At 47.1% G+C, this 10,031-nt stretch overlaps 19 non-coding genes across 19 annotated transcripts; all 19 read right to left on the bottom strand.

The window, feature by feature from the left end:
- Window positions 1–342: 342 nt before the first annotated feature.
- LOC123126789 (5S ribosomal RNA) lies at window positions 343–461 on the bottom strand. The gene has a single exon (XR_006462010.1). It is a non-coding gene; the product is annotated as a 5S ribosomal RNA (ribosomal RNA).
- A 368-nt stretch (window positions 462–829) lies between these two features.
- On the bottom strand, window positions 830–948 carry LOC123126630 (5S ribosomal RNA). The gene has a single exon (XR_006461862.1). It is a non-coding gene; the product is annotated as a 5S ribosomal RNA (ribosomal RNA).
- A 371-nt stretch (window positions 949–1,319) lies between these two features.
- LOC123126355 (5S ribosomal RNA) lies at window positions 1,320–1,438 on the bottom strand. Its single transcript, XR_006461640.1, has one exon. It is a non-coding gene; the product is annotated as a 5S ribosomal RNA (ribosomal RNA).
- A 370-nt stretch (window positions 1,439–1,808) lies between these two features.
- Window positions 1,809–1,927, bottom strand: LOC123126556 (5S ribosomal RNA). The gene has a single exon (XR_006461793.1). It is a non-coding gene; the product is annotated as a 5S ribosomal RNA (ribosomal RNA).
- A 370-nt stretch (window positions 1,928–2,297) lies between these two features.
- Window positions 2,298–2,416, bottom strand: LOC123126555 (5S ribosomal RNA). Its single transcript, XR_006461792.1, has one exon. It is a non-coding gene; the product is annotated as a 5S ribosomal RNA (ribosomal RNA).
- A 370-nt stretch (window positions 2,417–2,786) lies between these two features.
- Window positions 2,787–2,905, bottom strand: LOC123126601 (5S ribosomal RNA). Its single transcript, XR_006461835.1, has one exon. It is a non-coding gene; the product is annotated as a 5S ribosomal RNA (ribosomal RNA).
- Window positions 2,906–3,277: 372 nt separating this feature from the next.
- On the bottom strand, window positions 3,278–3,396 carry LOC123126523 (5S ribosomal RNA). Its single transcript, XR_006461761.1, has one exon. It is a non-coding gene; the product is annotated as a 5S ribosomal RNA (ribosomal RNA).
- A 372-nt stretch (window positions 3,397–3,768) lies between these two features.
- On the bottom strand, window positions 3,769–3,887 carry LOC123126634 (5S ribosomal RNA). Its single transcript, XR_006461866.1, has one exon. It is a non-coding gene; the product is annotated as a 5S ribosomal RNA (ribosomal RNA).
- A 370-nt stretch (window positions 3,888–4,257) lies between these two features.
- On the bottom strand, window positions 4,258–4,376 carry LOC123126517 (5S ribosomal RNA). The gene has a single exon (XR_006461755.1). It is a non-coding gene; the product is annotated as a 5S ribosomal RNA (ribosomal RNA).
- Window positions 4,377–4,746: 370 nt separating this feature from the next.
- On the bottom strand, window positions 4,747–4,865 carry LOC123126554 (5S ribosomal RNA). Its single transcript, XR_006461791.1, has one exon. It is a non-coding gene; the product is annotated as a 5S ribosomal RNA (ribosomal RNA).
- A 370-nt stretch (window positions 4,866–5,235) lies between these two features.
- Window positions 5,236–5,354, bottom strand: LOC123126891 (5S ribosomal RNA). Its single transcript, XR_006462100.1, has one exon. It is a non-coding gene; the product is annotated as a 5S ribosomal RNA (ribosomal RNA).
- Window positions 5,355–5,727: 373 nt separating this feature from the next.
- Window positions 5,728–5,846, bottom strand: LOC123126632 (5S ribosomal RNA). The gene has a single exon (XR_006461864.1). It is a non-coding gene; the product is annotated as a 5S ribosomal RNA (ribosomal RNA).
- Window positions 5,847–6,216: 370 nt separating this feature from the next.
- Window positions 6,217–6,335, bottom strand: LOC123126720 (5S ribosomal RNA). Its single transcript, XR_006461945.1, has one exon. It is a non-coding gene; the product is annotated as a 5S ribosomal RNA (ribosomal RNA).
- Window positions 6,336–6,704: 369 nt separating this feature from the next.
- LOC123126721 (5S ribosomal RNA) lies at window positions 6,705–6,823 on the bottom strand. The gene has a single exon (XR_006461946.1). It is a non-coding gene; the product is annotated as a 5S ribosomal RNA (ribosomal RNA).
- Window positions 6,824–7,193: 370 nt separating this feature from the next.
- Window positions 7,194–7,312, bottom strand: LOC123126711 (5S ribosomal RNA). The gene has a single exon (XR_006461936.1). It is a non-coding gene; the product is annotated as a 5S ribosomal RNA (ribosomal RNA).
- Window positions 7,313–7,682: 370 nt separating this feature from the next.
- LOC123126583 (5S ribosomal RNA) lies at window positions 7,683–7,801 on the bottom strand. Its single transcript, XR_006461818.1, has one exon. It is a non-coding gene; the product is annotated as a 5S ribosomal RNA (ribosomal RNA).
- A 369-nt stretch (window positions 7,802–8,170) lies between these two features.
- Window positions 8,171–8,289, bottom strand: LOC123126655 (5S ribosomal RNA). The gene has a single exon (XR_006461887.1). It is a non-coding gene; the product is annotated as a 5S ribosomal RNA (ribosomal RNA).
- An 810-nt stretch (window positions 8,290–9,099) lies between these two features.
- On the bottom strand, window positions 9,100–9,218 carry LOC123126639 (5S ribosomal RNA). Its single transcript, XR_006461871.1, has one exon. It is a non-coding gene; the product is annotated as a 5S ribosomal RNA (ribosomal RNA).
- Window positions 9,219–9,588: 370 nt separating this feature from the next.
- LOC123126648 (5S ribosomal RNA) lies at window positions 9,589–9,707 on the bottom strand. Its single transcript, XR_006461880.1, has one exon. It is a non-coding gene; the product is annotated as a 5S ribosomal RNA (ribosomal RNA).
- Between the last annotated feature and the right edge of the window lie 324 nt (window positions 9,708–10,031).

Genomic DNA, 10,031 nt, shown 5'->3' with positions numbered 1-10,031 from the left:
TGCTTGCCACTCCCAGGTCCACTGCAAAGATGATTGTCATTCTTACTACCATTACAACCGTTGCCTAATAATGGATAATGCCCTATATATACTACTTACTCCCCCCCTCAAACACGGAGACGAGTTTACCACGGTTTCCACCCCTCCCTCTATACCGCAGCAACACGTATTTTTTTACCCCTTTCAGAACGCGCTCCTCGCGCCACAAAGCCGCCTCAAGACGCGTGACCAATGAGCAGCGAGCTAAAACATATCGCAAATGTCAAAAATAATATAACGGGGTTAATATATATCGCGCACATGTGATATGTTTGTCATGAGGCGCAAAAAATAATTAAAAAGGGAATGCAACACGAGGACTTCCCAGGAGGTCACCCATCCTAGTACTATTCTCGCCCAAGCACGCTTAACTTCGGAGTTCTGATGGGATCCGGTGCTTTAGTGCTGGTATGATCGCATCCAACATGTTACCCCCGCCTTCGTCCCTTATGCTTGCCACTCCCAGGTCCACTGCAAAGATGATTGTCATTCTTACTACCATTACAACCGTTGCCTAATAATGGATAATGCCCTATATATACTACTTACTCCACCCCTCAAACACGGAGACGAGTTTACCACGGTTTCCACCCCTCCCTCTATACCGCAGCAACACGTATTTTTTTACCCCTTTCAGAACGCGCTCCTCGCGCCACACAGCCGCCTCTAGACGCGTGACCAATGAGCAGCGAGCTAAAACATATCGCAAATGTCAAAAATAATATGAGGGTTAATATATATCGCGCACATGTGATAAGTTTGTCATGAGGCGCAAAAAATAATTAAAAAGGGAATGCAACACGAGGACTTCCCAGGAGGTCACCCATCCTAGTACTACTCTCGCCCAAGCACGGTTAACTTCGGAGTTCTGATGGGATCCGGTGCTTTAGTGCTGCTATGATCGCATCCAACATGTTATCCCCGCCTTCGTCCCTTATGCTTGCCACTCCCAGGTCCACTGCAAAGATGATTGTCATTCTTACTACCATTACAACCGTTGCCTAATAATGGATAATGCCCTATATATACTACTTACTCCCCCCCCTCAAACACGGAGACGAGTTTACCACGGTTTCCACCCCTCCCTCTATACCGCAGCAACACGTATTTTTTTACCCCTTTCACAACGCGCTCCTCGCGCCACACAGCCTCCTCTAGACGCGTGACCAATGAGCAGCGAGCTAAAACATATCGCAAATGTCAAAAATAATATAACGGGGTTAATATATATCGCGCACATGTGATATGTTTGTCATGAGGCGCAAAAAATAATTAAAAAGGGAATGCAACACGAGGACTTCCCAGGAGGTCACCCATCCTAGTACTATTCTCGCCCAAGCACGCTTAACTTCAGAGTTCTGATGGGATCTGGTGCTTTAGTGCTGGTATGATCGCATCCAACATGTTACCCCCGCCTTCGTCCCTTATGCTCGCCACTCCCAGGTCCACTGCAAAGATGATTGTCATTCTTACTACCATTACGACCGTTGTCTAATAATGGATAATGCCCTATATATACTACTTACTCCCCCCCTCAAACACGGAGACGAGTTTACCACGGTTTCCACCCCTCCCTCTATACCGCAGCAACACGTATTTTTTTACCCCTTTCAGAACGCGCTCCTCGCGCCACAAAGCCGCCTCTAGACGCGTGACCAATGAGCAGCGAGCTAAAACATATCGCAAATGTCAAAAATAATATAATGGGGTTAATATATACCGCGCACATGTGATATGTTTGTCATGAGGCGCCAAAAATAATTAAAAAGGGAATGCAACACGAGGACTTCCCAGGAGGTCACACATCCTAGTACTACCCTCGCCCAAGCACGCTTAACTTCGGAGTTCTGATGGGATCCGGTGCTTTAGTGCTGGTATGATCGCATCCAACATGTTATCCCCGCCTTCGTCCCTTATGCTTGCCACTCCCAGGTCCACTGCAAAGATGATTGTCATTCTTACTACCATTACAACCGTTGCCTAATAATGGATAATGCCCTATATATACTACTTACTCCCCCCCTCAAACACGGAGACGAGTTTACCACGGTTTCCACCCCTCCCTCTATACCGCAGCAACACGTATTTTTTTACCCCTTTCAGAACGCGCTCCTCGCGCCACACAGCCTCCTCTAGACGCGTGACCAATGAGCAGCGAGCTAAAACATATCGCAAATGTCAAAAATAATATAACGGGGTTAATATATATCGCGCACATGTGATATGTTTGTCATGAGGCGCAAAAAATAATTAAAAAGGGAATGCAACACGAGGACTTCCCAGGAGGTCACACATCCTAGTACTACCCTCGCCCAAGCACGCTTAACTTCGGAGTTCTGATGGGATCCGGTGCTTTAGTGCTGGTATGATCGCATCCAACATGTTACCCCCGCCTTCGTCCCTTATGCTTGCCACTCCCAGGTCCACTGCAAAGATGATTGTCATTCTTACTACCATTACAACCGTTGCCTAATAATGGATAATGCCCTATATATACTACTTACTCCCCCCCTCAAACACGGAGACGAGTTTACCACGGTTTCCACCCCTCCCTCTATACCGCAGCAACACGTATTTTTTTACCCCTTTCAGAACGCGCTCCTCGCGCCACAAAGCCGCCTCTAGACGCGTGACCAATGAGCAGCGAGCTAAAACATATCGCAAATGTCAAAAATAATATAACGGGGTTAATATATATCGCGCACATGCCATATGTTTGTCACGAGGCGCAAAAAATAATTAAAAAGGGAATGCAACACGAGGACTTCCCAGGAGGTCACCCATCCTAGTACTACTCTCGCCCAAGCACGCTTAACTTCGGAGTTCTGATGGGATCCAGTGCTTTAGTGCTGCTATGATCGCATCCGACATGTTACCCCCGCCTTCGTCCCCTATGCTTGCCACTCCCAGGTCCACTGCAAAGATGATTGTCATTCTTACTACCATTACAACCGTTGCCTAATAATGGATAATGCCCTATATATACTACTTACTCCCCCCCCCTCAAACACGGAGACGAGTTTACCACGGTTTCCACCCCTCCCTCTATACCGCAGCAACACGTATTTTTTTACCCCTTTCAGAACGCGCTCCTCGCGCCACAAAGCCGCCTCTAGACGCGTGACCAATGAGCAGCGAGCTAAAACATATCGCAAATGTCAAAAATAATATAACGGGGTTAATATATATCGCGCACATGCGATATGTTTGTCACGAGGCGCAAAAAATAATTAAAAATGGAATGCAACACGAGGATTTTCCAGGAGGTCACCCATCCTAGTACTACTCTCGCCCAAGCACGCTTAACTTCGGAGTTCTGATGGGATCCGGTGCTTTAGTGCTGGTATGATCGCATCCGACATGTTACCCCCGCCTTCGTCCCTTATGCTTGCCACTCCCAGGTCCACTGCAAAGATGATTGTCATTCTTACTACCATTACAACCGTTGCCTAATAATGGATAATGCCCTATATATACTACTTACTCCCCCCCCCTCAAACACGGAGACGAGTTTACCACGGTTTCCACCCCTCCCTCTATACCGCAGCAACACGTATTTTTTTACCCCTTTCAGAACGCGCTCCTCGCGCCACAAAGCCGCCTCTAGACGCGTGACCAATGAGCAGCGAGCTAAAACATATCGCAAATGTCAAAAATAATATAACGGGGTTAATATATAGCGCGCACATGTGATATGTTTGTCATGAGGCGCAAAAAATAATTAAAAAGGGAATGCAACACGACGACTTCCCAGGAGGTCACCCATCCTAGTACTATTCTCGCCCAAGCACGCTTAACTTCAGAGTTCTGATGGGATCCGGTGCTTTAGTGCTGGTATGATCGCATCCAACATGTTACCCCCGCCTTCGTCCCTTATGCTTGCCACTCCCAGGTCCACTGCAAAGATGATTGTCATTCTTACTACCATTACAACCGTTGCCTAATAATGGATAATGCCCTATATATACTACTTACTCCCCCCCTCAAACACGGAGACGAGTTTACCACGGTTTCCACCCCTCCCTCTATACCGCAGCAACACGTATTTTTTTACCCCTTTCACAACGCGCTCCTCGCGCCACACAGCCTCCTCTAGACGCGTGACCAATGAGCAGCGAGCTAAAACATATCGCAAATGTCAAAAATAATATAACGGGGTTAATATATATCGCGCACATGTGATATGTTTGTCATGAGGCGCAAAAAATAATTAAAAAGGGAATGCAACACGAGGACTTCCCAGGAGGTCACCCATCCTAGTACTATTCTCGCCCAAGCACGCTTAACTTCGGAGTTCTGATGGGATCTGGTGCTTTAGTGCTGGTATGATCGCATCCAACATGTTACCCCCGCCTTCGTCCCTTATGCTCGCCACTCCCAGGTCCACTGCAAAGATGATTGTCATTCTTACTACCATTACAACCGTTGTCTAATAATGGATAATGCCCTATATATACTACTTACTCCCCCCCTCAAACACGGAGACGAGTTTACCACGGTTTCCACCCCTCCCTCTATACCGCAGCAACACGTATTTTTTTACCCCTTTCAGAACGCGCTCCTCGCGCCACAAAGCCGCCTCTAGACGCGTGACCAATGAGCAGCGAGCTAAAACATATCGCAAATGTCAAAAATAATATAATGGGGTTAATATATACCGCGCACATGTGATATGTTTGTCATGAGGCGCCAAAAATAATTAAAAAGGGAATGCAACACGAGGACTTCCCAGGAGGTCACACATCCTAGTACTACCCTCGCCCAAGCACGCTTAACTTCGGAGTTCTGATGGGATCCGGTGCTTTAGTGCTGGTATGATCGCATCCAACATGTTATCCCCGCCTTCGTCCCTTATGCTTGCCACTCCCAGGTCCACTGCAAAGATGATTGTCATTCTTACTACCATTACAACCGTTGCCTAATAATGGATAATGCCCTATATATACTACTTACTCCCCCCCTCAAACACGGAGACGAGTTTACCACGGTTTCCACCCCTCCCTCTATACCGCAGCAACACGTATTTTTTTACCCCTTTCAGAACGCGCTCCTCGCGCCACACAGCCTCCTCTAGACGCGTGACCAATGAGCAGCGAGCTAAAACATATCGCAAATGTCAAAAATAATATAACGGGGTTAATATATATCGCGCACATGTGATATGTTTGTCATGAGGCGCAAAAAATAATTAAAAAGGGAATGCAACACGAGGACTTCCCAGGAGGTCACCCATCCAAGTACTATTCTCGCCCAAGCACGCTTAACTTCGGAGTTCTGATGGGATCCGGTGCTTTAGTGCTGGTATGATCGCATCCAACATGTTACCCCCGCCTTCGTCCCTTATGCTTGCCACTCCCAGGTCCACTGCAAAGATGATTGTCATTCTTACTACCATTACAACCGTTGCCTAATAATGGATAATGCCCTATATATACTACTTACTCCCCCCCCCCTCAAACACGGAGACGAGTTTACCACGGTTTCCACCCCTCCCTCTATACCGCAGCAACACGTATTTTTTTACCCCTTTCAGAACGCGCTCCTCGCGCCACAAAGCCGCCTCTAGACGCGTGACCAATGAGCAGCGAGCTAAAACATATCGCAAATGTCAAAAATAATATAACGGGGTTAATATATAGCGCGCACATGTGATATGTTTGTCATGAGGCGCAAAAAATAATTAAAAAGGGAATGCAACACGACGACTTCCCAGGAGGTCACCCATCCTAGTACTATTCTCGCCCAAGCACGCTTAACTTCAGAGTTCTGATGGGATCCGGTGCTTTAGTGCTGGTATGATCGCATCCAACATGTTACCCCCGCCTTCGTCCCTTATGCTTGCCACTCCCAGGTCCACTGCAAAGATGATTGTCATTCTTACTACCATTACAACCGTTGCCTAATAATGGATAATGCCCTATATATAATACTTACTCCCCCCCTCAAACACGGAGACGAGTTTACCACGGTTTCCACCCCTCCCTCTATACCGCAGCAACACGTATTTTTTTACCCCTTTCACAACGCGCTCCTCGCGCCACACAGCCTCCTCTAGACGCGTGACCAATGAGCAGCGAGCTAAAACATATCGCAAATGTCAAAAATAATATAACGGGGTTAATATATATCGCGCACATGTGATATGTTTGTCATGAGGCACAAAAAATAATTAAAAAGGGAATGCAACACGAGGACTTCCCAGGAGGTCACCCATCCTAGTACTACCCTCGCCCAAGCACGCTTAACTTCGGAGTTCTGATGGGATCCGGTGCTTTAGTGCTGGTATGATCGCATCCAACATGTTACCCCGCCTTCGTCCCTTATGCTTGCCACTCCCAGGTCCACTGCAAAGATGATTGTCATTCTTACTACCATTACAACCGTTGCCTAATAATGGATAATGCCCTATATATACTACTTACCCCCCCCCTCAAACACGGAGACGAGTTTACCATGGTTTCCACCCCTCCCTCTATACCCCAGCAACACGTATTTTTTTACCCCTTTCAGAACGCGCTCCTCGCGCCACAAAGCCGCCTCTAGACGCGTGACCAATGAGCAGCGAGCTAAAACATATCGCAAATGTCAAAAATAATATAACGGGGTTAATATATATTGCGCACATGTGATATGTTTGTCATGAGGCGCAAAAAATAATTAAAAAGGGAATGCAACACGAGGACTTCCCAGGAGTTCACCCATCCAAGTACTACTCTCGCCCAAGCACGCTTAACTTCGGAGTTCTGGTTGGATCCGGTGCTTTAGTGCTGGTATGATCGCATCCAACATGTTACCCCCGCCTTCGTCCCTTATGCTTGCCACTCCCAGGTCCACTGCAAAGATGATTGTCATTCTTACTACCATTACAACCGTTGCCTAATAATGGATAATGCCCTATATATACTACTTACTCCCCCCCTCAAACACGGAGACGAGTTTACCACGGTTTCCACCCCTCCCTCTATACCGCAGCAACACGTATTTTTTTACCCCTTTCAGAACGCGCTCCTCGCGCCACAAAGCCGCCTCTAGACGCGTGACCAATGAGCAGCGAGCTAAAACATATCGCAAATGTCAAAAATAATATAACGGGGTTAATATATATCGCGCACATGTGATATGTTTGTCATGAGGCGCAAAAAATAATTAAAAAGGGAATGCAACACGAGGACTTCCCAGGAGGTCACCCATCCTAGTACTACTCTCGCCCAAGCACGCTTAGCTTCGGTGTTCTGATGGGATCCGATTCTTTAGTGCTGGTATGATCGCATCCAACATGTTACCCCCGCCTTCGTCCCTTATGCTTGCCACTCCCAGGTCCACTGCAAAGATGATTGTCATTCTTACTACCATTACAACCGTTGCCTAATAATGGATAATGCCCTATATATACTACTTACTCCCCCCCTCAAACACGGAGACGAGTTTACCACGGTTTCCACCCCTCCCTCTATACCGCAGCAACACGTATTTTTTTACCCCTTTCAGAACGCGCTCCTCGCGCCACAAAGCCGCCTCTAGACGCGTGACCAATGAGCAGCGAGCTAAAACATATCGCAAATGTCAAAAATAATATAACGGGGTTAATATATACCGCGCACATGTGATATGTTTGTCATGAGGCGCCAAAAATAATTAAAAAGGGAATGCAACACGAGGACTTCCCAGGAGGTCACACATCTTAGTACTACCCTCGCCCAAGCACGCTTAACTTCGGAGTTCTGATGGGATCCGGTGCTTTAGTGCTGGTATGATCGCATCCAACATGTTACCCCCGCCTTCGTCCCTTATGCTTGCCACTCCCAGGTCCACTGCAAAGATGATTGTCATTCTTACTACCATTACAACCGTTGCCTAATAATGGATAATGCCCTATATATACTACTTACCCCCCCCTCAAACACGGAGACGAGTTTACCACGGTTTCCACCCCTCCCTCTATACCCCAGCAACACGTATTTTTTTACCCCTTTCAGAACGCGCTCCTCGCGCCACAAAGCCGCCTCTAGACGCGTGACCAATGAGCAGCGAGCTAAAACATATCGCAAATGTCAAAAATAATATAACGGGGTTAATTTATATTGCGCACATGTGATATGTTTGTCATGAGGCGCAAAAAATAATTAAAAAGGGAATGCAACACGAGGACTTCCCAGGAGGTCACCCATCCAAGTACTACTCTCGCCCAAGCACGCTTAACTTCGGAGTTCTGATGGGATCCGGTGCTTTAGTGCTGGTATGATCGCATCCAACATGTTACCCCCGCATTCGTCCCTTATGCTTGCCACTCCCAGGTCCACTGCAAAGATGATTGTCATTCTTACTACCATTACAACCGTTGCCTAATAATGGATAATGCCCTATATATACTACTTACTCCCCCCTCAAACACGGAGACGAGTTTACCACGGTTTCCACCCCTCCCTCTATACCGCAGCAACACGTATTTTTTTACCCCTTTCAGAACGCGCTCCTCGCGCCACAAAGCCGCCTCTAGACGCGTGACCAATGAGCAGCGAGCTAAAACATATCGCAAATGTCAAAAATAAAATAACGGGGTTAATATATATCGCGCACATGTGATATGTTTGTCATGAGGCGCAAAAAATAATTAAAAAGGGAATGCAACACGAGGACTTCCCAGGAGGTCACCCATCCTAGTACTACTCTCGCCCAAGCACGCTTAACTTCGGTGTTTACCCCCGCCTTCGTCCCTTATGCTTGCCACTCCCAGGTCCACTGCAAAGATGATTGTCATTCTTACTACCATTACAACCGTTGCCTAATAATGGATAATGCCCTATATATACTACTTACTCCCCCCCTCAAACACGGAGACGAGTTTACCACGGTTTCCACCCCTCCCTCTATACCGCAGCAACACGTATTTTTTTACCCCTTTCAGAACGCGCTCCTCGCGCCACAAAGCCGCCTCTAGACGCGTGACCAATGAGCAGCGAGCTAAAACATATCGCAAATGTCAAAAATAATATAACGGGGTTAATATATATCGCGCACATGTGATATGTTTGTCATGAGGCGCAAAAAATAATTAAAAAGGGAATGCAACACGAGGACTTCCCAGGAGGTCACCCATCCTAGTACTACTCTCGCCCAAGCACGCTTAACTTCGGTGTTCTGATGGGATCCGATGCTTTAGTGCTGGTATGATCGCATCCAACATGTTACCCCCGCCTTCGTCCCTTATGCTTGCCACTCCCAGGTCCACTGCAAAGATGATTGTCATTCTTACTACCATTACAACCGTTGCCTAATAATGGATAATGCCCTATATATACTACTTACTCCCCCCCTCAAACACGGAGACGAGTTTACCACGGTTTCCACCCCTCCCTCTATACCGCAGCAACACGTATTTTTTTACCCCTTTCAGAACGCGCTCCTCGCGCCACAAAGCCGCCTCTAGACGCGTGACCAATGAGCAGCGAGCTAAAACATATCGCAAATGTCAAAAATAATATAACGGGGTTAATATATGTCGCGCACATGTGATATGTTTGTCATGAGGCGCCAAAAATAATTAAAAAGGGAATGCAACACGAGGACTTCCCAGGAGGTCACACATCCTAGTACTACCCTCGCCCAAGCACGCTTAATTTCGGAGTTCTGATGGGATCCGGTGCTTTAGTGCCGGTATGATCGCATCCAACATGTTACCCCCGCCTTCGTCCCTTATGCTTGCCACTCCCAGGTCCACTGCAAAGATGATTGTCATTCTTACTACCATTACAACCGTTGCCTAATAATGGATAATGCCCTATATATACTACTTACTCCCCCCCCTCAAACACGGAGACGAGTTTACCACGGTTTCCACCCCTCCCTCTATACTGCAGCAACACGTATTTTTTACCCCTTTCAGAACGCGCTCCTCGCGCCACAAAGCCGCCTCTAGACGCGTGACCAATGAGCAGCGAGCTAAAACATATCGCAAATGTCAAAAATAATATAACGGGGTTAATATATTGCCA

The sequence above is a fragment of the Triticum aestivum genome, chromosome 5D (assembly GCF_018294505.1).
Source record: "Triticum aestivum cultivar Chinese Spring chromosome 5D, IWGSC CS RefSeq v2.1, whole genome shotgun sequence".
In the NCBI taxonomy this organism is placed as follows: Eukaryota; Viridiplantae; Streptophyta; class Magnoliopsida; order Poales; family Poaceae; genus Triticum; species Triticum aestivum.
Note: the sequence above shows the minus strand (reverse complement) of the source record. Positions and strands in the feature narration are given on the sequence as shown.